A 6,276-nucleotide genomic window follows, 5' to 3' on the forward strand; every position below is an offset into this window, starting at 1 on the left:
TGGACCCGGTGGTCCTCCTCGAAGGAGGCCGCCGATTTCTCTTCAGACACTTTCGGTGCAGTAACCTTTGCTCTCTTGATGTTTGAGCTGTTAGTCGGAGAAGCTTGGTCTCCTCCATCTTCCCCCAGACCCTGAGTCAGCGCCAAAGTACCCGAGGTGGCTTTGTTTTTGTTCCTCCCCAACTTCTAGTTCCATGGCCAACCTCTTCCGAGCCGCTGGATCCACCTGCATGCTGCTGGTACCATGCTTCGACGGACTAGACGCCGTGTCAGTTAAATCTGGGTCCACAACCTTAGCCACTTCCTTTTCCTTTGCTGACGAACACTGAAACTGCTTCTGATCGGAGCTATTGCCAGCCTCATCCTGCCTTATTTTGTTTAGGCCATCGGCATACAGTCAGGGACCAAATTTCTTCTCCTTTTCATCATGAACCCCGGATCCACACTCCTTAAAGTCGTGCCCAATAAGGCCACAAACGCTGCAGAAACGAGCTAACTTTTCATAGCGAACTAAGAACACTTGCCTCTCCTTTCCTCTGACAATGCTAACAAACTTTGTTAGGGTTTTTTGGATATCATGCCGCACCCTAAACCTCACATAATCGCCACGTGTGTTCCCGTTCAGCCTCATCTCTAGGATATCACCGGAGTTCCTTAACAAAGATTCCACTATATTCTTCTTGCAAAAGCCCTCGGGTAGCTTGTGAATTTGGAGCCAAATCGGCATAAACAGCACCGACACCTCCTCCACCTTCGTGAACCCATCATATGGTGCCATGAGCACCGCCATATTCCTGAAGAGCCATGGCCCTTGATCCACCATGCGTTCCCAATCGCCGAGACACTCTGCCTGAACTACGAAGACGTTTGGTCCGACGGGTCTGAACCTCACGGGCTTCGCCATGTTCCAAGCAGCACGCATATCCTTGTAGAACGCCGTCGGGCTAAAGGTTTTTGCCGTATGAACCCTAGCCAGGGCTAGCCAGCGTACGCCTTCGTTCACCGCCGGATCGTCCTCTTCAATCACCAGATCATCGAAGTCTGCATCTTCCAGATGGAGTTGCTCCATGAAATCACCAAGATCTGCCGCCTTGGCGGCATCGCCGCCGCCACTACTCGTTCCGGACAGAGCATCGGCCACCGAATCCATCATCCCTTGGAGAGGCGTAACCCCCGACCACCGGGATGAGAGGCGCGGGGCGGGAGCACGTGAACCCTACGAGGGACGGATCTTCGATCGGTAGGAGGACTCTCAGGCGATGGGATCGCCAGAGAGGAGACAAACCCTAGCCTTGGCGTAGGGAAAAAAACTTGCGCGCACACACACATCTAGCTCACTTAGTGGATCATGAAGAGAAGTGTTTGCGGTAACATAATATGTTGCCGTAACATAACACAGAAGAAAAAATGAGTCTAAATAAATGAAGATTTGTATGATACCACACATATGTTAGTACCGACTATAAAGATAATAACATATGTATGTTACTAGTTTAAATTAGTAATACGAGTATATCAAGAGTCCACAGTTTTACTGTTCTTAATAAAGCCTCTTTGTTCATAGGATATAAATATCATAGCTCACTTCTAAATGGGGCCTGTGGTCTCCAGAGGAAATCTGCCCATGACGTCGATCATAATGGATCGACAACGAGTAGGTGCTCACCTACCATTATTTTGATTACAAATTAAAATAGCCACAAAGTTCCATGCAGCACCTGTGAAACATCATCTGTCTGAAATTGAGTACGATATAAATGTCTTGGAACTTGCGGCTATTTTTTAATAATAAAAAAAATATCGGCCGGCCCGACCATGAGGTAGCAAGAGCAGTACGTACTGTAGATTGATCAGTAACAAAGGCCGGCAACGACGGCCACAGTATTGACAAATCAAAAATTAATACCGGCAACGAGCAACGGGCGCCACACCATCGTCAATGCAAGCAGCATACTTGCCGGCGATGTCGGCGAGGCAGTGCGCGAGCTCGGCCGGCGTCGAGAGCAACGCCATGTGGTCGGCGCCGTGGATTTCCCTGACCTCGTCCACGGGGCAGTTCCGGACCATCCACCGTTGGAACCCCTCAAAGATGGCGTTGTCGTCCTTGAGGACGACGAACACCTTGCGCACCGAGCCGTAGCGAGCCTCGGTGTATGGTGGCTGCAGTTTCAGGTTGTCCACGAACATCGAGCCGACCCTCATCAGGGATCTTCCCAGCGTCAGGTCCTGCCAAAAACATGCAACGTCAGGATTAATTTCCTCTTTGGCCAATCTCGATCTCAAATCTCAGTGTACAGCTTGCTAGCAGGAGCTAGCATTCCGTCGACGTTCGAACAGTTTTTTTTTTTTTTGGAAGTCACCGGGGGAGGGGCGAAAGCCCTCCACCTGAAATTTCTTTTTCTTTTTATTGAATCACCCCCCGGGGGGAGGCAGGTTTTAACAGAGGGAGGGAGAGAAGCGACAGCACCCCTCGACGCACAGCCGCGCCGGAGAGGGTGGGGGGAGCACAAGCCCTCCCCCGAGGCAAGCAAGATGAACTAGCCGGAGTACGCGAACACCAGCAGCCACCTGTCAATGCACGGCCGATCAGCCACCTTCAAGCGCCCCCTCCACAGGGCAGCCTCCTCCCTGCAGCAGCCGAGGAGACGGGCAAGGGAGGGCGGCGCGCCTTGGAAGACCACCGCGTTTCTATGCTTCCAAAGCTGCCAGCAGCACAGCAGAACAAAGGACACAGCAGTAGCTTCGCCGGCCATGGCACCAACGTCCAGGTCCTGTAGAGCCCCCACATTGTATCCTCGTCCGGCCACCTCGAGTCCAATGGTTCTCCAGAACGCGCGCGCGAAAGGACAAGAAAAGATCATGTGATCCGCCGTCTCAAGCGTATCACCGCAGATGGGACACGCCGCCTCCTCCGCAGCGACGATGGTTTTCCGGAGAAGGACGTCCCGCGTGTGCACCCGTCGCTGGGTCAGGAGCCAGCCGAAGAAGCGGACGCGAGAGGGAGCAGCGCACCCCCAAATGAACTCGGCGAAGGCAGCTTGCACCCCACCGAACCTCTCCAGAGCGTAGACCTTGGCCGCCGCAATGCCCCCCCGAGGACCCGGGCACAAAACCGAGCTCCGCACGTCGTCCCCCGGGGCCGGGGCGACCCCATCCATTAGCGTCAGGAGGGAGTCCCGCTCCGCCGCGCCGACAGTGGTGAGCCTGGGCACAAGAGCACTGCTCAGCCCGTGGGAGCGCACCCACCACACCGTGGCCTCGCGATCAGTCGCGTGTGAGAGGAGGGCGGGGAAGGCCGCCGCAACAGCTCCACATGGGAGCCAATTATCGAACCAGAAGGATGTTCGCTTCCCGTCACAGACCTCCACCGCCGTGAGACTGCGGTAGAGCGGGAGGAGACCGCCGAGAGCCTTGCCGTGCTCCCCGGTCGTCCGAGCTGCCGACACGGAGAGGAGGGACTGCCCCGCGAGCTCAGCCCAGACCCACGTCGCCCATCGCGACGATGCGCAGCAGGCATGGAGTCGATGAAGCATCTTGATCAGGAGGCACCGGTTTTGCGTTGCGAGGTCGCGAACCCCCAGCCCGCCCTCCGCCTTGGACCGGCACACTCGCTCCCACGCCACCAAACATTGGGCGCCAGACGCGCGCTCAGCCACGTTCCAAAGGAAGGCACGACGCAGCGAGTCAAGCACTTTGATCACCGCCGGAGGGAGCAACATAGCCGCCATAGCGTACGTGGGAAGAGCATCCAAGACGGCATTGATGAGGACGAGCCGCCCGGCAGGGGAGAGAAGGCGCGCACGCCACCCCGACAAGTACTTGTCGACTTTGGCGATCATGGGGAGGAAATCCGCGAAGCAGAGTTTCTCCCAGGAGAGAGGGAGCCCGAGGTAGGCCTGCGGGAACCCTTGAACATCGCAGCCGAGGGCGCCGACTGTTATGTCCAGCACGTCCGCCGGAACATGCATGGGCACGAGCGTGCTTTTGGAGAAGTTGATGGTGAGTCCCGTGGCAGCCGCGAAGTCGTCGAGGATCCGTCGCAGACGGGAAGCCGCTCCGGCATCCGCCTTGAGAATAACCAGCGTATCATCCGCATACTGCAGCACGAGAGGTGGTTCTCCGTCCACAAGAGGATGGAAGAGCCCGCCGTCTTGCCGGATCATCTGCTGCAGCACGTCGGCGACGATGAGGAAGAGGTAGGGCGAGCACGGATCCCCCTGTCGCAGCCCCCGGCGCACCGTGAACCATTTCCCAGGCACTCCGTTTAGGAGCACCGCCGATCGGGAGGACCGGAAGATCGAATCCAGCCAAGAGCACCATTGGTCAGGGAACCCTCGCACCTCGAGGATTCGGCGCAGCGCACCCCAGTCTACTGAATCGAAAGCCTTAGCGAAGTCGAGCTTGTAGACGAGCACGGGGGCGCGGCGCCTGTGGCAACACTGAATGACCTCGGCAGCGCAGACAAAGTTCTCCGAGATGCTCCGGCCAGCCAGGAACCCGGACTGACCGCAGTCGATGATGCTTCCAATCTGTCGCTGCAGCCGCGAGGTGAGGCCGCGGCAGAGAATTTTCACGTCCGCGTTCTGGAGAGAAACGGGGCGGAAAGCAGCCGGCGTTGGCACCCCCGCCCCCTTGGGCAGGAGGGCGATGTAGGCCCGGTTGATCGCGTCGAGGTCCGCCGTCCCGTCGTGGACAGAAGCGAAAAGCCGCTGCAGGTCCTCGGAGACGACTCCCCAGGCCGCCTGGTAGAACGCCGGACCGAGGCCGTCCGGCCCAGGAGCGCTGGAGCGGTCCAGCATAGTCGCCGCCTCCTTGATCTCGTCGGCCGAAAACGGCCGAGTCAGGGCAGCTCCGTCGACCCGAGAAGCGCCACGGTACAGGGCCGGCAGGTCGAAGCGCCAAATGGACGAACGCGCCCTGCCCAGGAGCTCGGAGTAGAAGGAGAGGAGGGCCACCGCCTTCCCCGCGTGGTCGAGGATTGTAGCCCCGTCCACATCCAAGGCCCGGATGGAGTTGGATCGCCTACGCTGGGAGGCGCTTGCGTGGAAGAAGCCCGTGTTCTCATCACCCTCGCAGACGGCTCAACATTTCCCGCGGTGCTTCCAGTACGCGCTCTGACGCTTGATGGAGGCCACCAGCGCCAGAAGCGAGTCATGACGGAGCCTGTTTTCAGCATCGGATAAAGGACGACATTCCTCCCAAAAATCAACCAAGTCAATCAGGAATTTACAGTCATTATCGAAAGCGGGAATGAACTTGTGTTGCCTTTTCCATACCTTGGCCGCTGCTCTGTACCTCTTCTTGCGGGCTGCCAAGCAGCCCACCGCGCACCGCCCATGACCAGCATTCGACCATGAAGGAAGAGTGGAGGGAAGGAACTGAGGGTCGCGGAGCCAGGCGTTCTCAAAGAAAAAGCGCGGAGATGAAGGGATTTTGGTGAGCGCTTCCACGACCAAGGGGACGTGGTCCGAGGTTGGCCGAGGGCGGGAGGAGAGGGACGAGTCCGGGAAGGCTACATCCCAGGCCGAGTCAAACAAGACACGGTCTAAGCGAGCCAGCGTCGGCGGGTCTCGCTTATTAGTCCAGGTGAACATGCGATCAGACAGCGCGAGCTCGTGCAGCGCAAGCCCGTTGATGAGAGAGTTAAAAACCTCAGCGCGTGAGGCATCGAACCTATCGTTGTTTTTCTCGTGGGGGAAACGGATCAAGTTAAAATCTCCAAGCACCATCCAGGGCCCGGAGATGTCTCGGGCGACCGTCTGGAGGTCGAGAACAAAGTCCGTCGTGAGAGCGTGATCGGAGGGGGCGTAGACATTGGTGATCGAGAAGGAGAGAGCGGTCGTGGTGGATAGGAAGGAGGCGGTGAGCGTGAAGCGGGAGGACGAAGAGGAGGCCAGAGAAAAGACGCGGGGGTCCCAAGCCGTGACAATACCGCCACGAGACCCATCGGCATGCTTACAGACATACCACTCGAGACGAGCCGGCAGGAACGAGCGAGCTTTGAGAGAGGGGAGATCGTCCAACTTGCTCTCCTGGATGCAGGCGATGGCAGGGCCGACAGCGTTGATAGAGTTTCTAACGACGTCACACTTATCCCTATCCCCCAGCCCTTGCACATTCCAACACAGGAGCGAAAGCTTGACACACGGGGCACTATCCATTACAGGCACGGACACCGACGAGAACGAGGGAGGACCCCGTCCCGAACACCCGGCCCAGGAGAGGAAACAGATACGCACGAGACACGCGGGCAGCACAAACGCTGCCGCAAACAAGG

At 57.8% G+C, this 6,276-nt stretch overlaps 1 pseudogene; it reads right to left on the bottom strand.

Moving 5' to 3' along the window:
- Positions 1-1,898: 1,898 nt before the first annotated feature.
- LOC119292859 overlaps positions 1,899-6,276 on the bottom strand; it is a 5,850-nt pseudogene continuing 1,472 nt past the window's right edge.

The sequence above is a fragment of the Triticum dicoccoides genome, chromosome 4B (genome assembly GCF_002162155.2).
Source record: "Triticum dicoccoides isolate Atlit2015 ecotype Zavitan chromosome 4B, WEW_v2.0, whole genome shotgun sequence".
In the NCBI taxonomy this organism is placed as follows: domain Eukaryota; kingdom Viridiplantae; phylum Streptophyta; class Magnoliopsida; order Poales; family Poaceae; genus Triticum; species Triticum dicoccoides.